Below are 1,193 nucleotides of genomic sequence, written 5' to 3' on the forward strand. Positions count from 1 at the left end.
CTGCTCGCCTGTTAACTCAGGCTCGTAGGCGCGAGCATATTACTCCCATCCTGGCGTCCCTTCATTGGCTCCCTGTGCACTACAGAATTAATTTTAAGCTTTTGCTGTTTGTTTTTAAATGTCTGAACAACCTTGCCCCACCATATCTGTCTGAGCTGCTTCAGCCTTACTGTCCACCCCGATCCCTACGATCAGCTGATCAGCTGATGCTGACAGTCCCTAAAACTAGGCTGAAGCTCAGAGGTGACAGAGCGTTTGCTGTTGTTGCTCCCAGGTTGTGGAACACTTTACCCTTGAGTGTCAGACAGGTCTCCTCTCTTCCTGTTTTTAAATCTCTTTTAAAGACACACTTTTATTCTTTGGCTTTTAACACGTGATCTTATCTTTTATGGCTTTTTAATACACCTGCTGTGAAACTGGTATGTGAATGGTTTTTATGTTTCTTTGTGTATGCTTTGTATGTTTTTATTGTTTTGTTTGTTTTTATTGTTTTATTGTGCAGCACTTTGGCTACCCTTGTGGTTTTTAAAATGTGCTATATAAATAAAGTTGATTGATTGATTGATTGATACATATATATATATATATGTATCAATGTATGCATATATATATATACATATATATGCATACATATATAAATATGCATATATATATATACATATATATACATATATATACATATATATACATATATATACACATATATATATATACATATATATATATACATATATACACACATACATGAATATACATATACATATATATACACACACATACATGCATATACATATATACACACATACATGCATATACATATATATATATACACACATACATGCATATACATATATATATATACACACATACATGCATATACATATATATATATATACACACATACATGCATATACATATATATGTACACATACATGCATATACATATATATGTACACATACATACATACATATACATACATACATATACATACATACATACATACATACACACATACATATACATACATACATACACATACATACATATATAAATACATACATACACACATACATACATATATATACATACATACATACACACATACATACATATATATACATACATACATACATGTATATACATACATACATACATACATACATACATGTATATACATACATACATACATACA

The sequence above is a fragment of the Nematolebias whitei genome, chromosome 7 (genome assembly GCF_014905685.2).
Source record: "Nematolebias whitei isolate Nwh7 chromosome 7, NemWhi1, whole genome shotgun sequence".
Classification (NCBI taxonomy): Eukaryota; Metazoa; Chordata; class Actinopteri; order Cyprinodontiformes; family Rivulidae; genus Nematolebias; species Nematolebias whitei.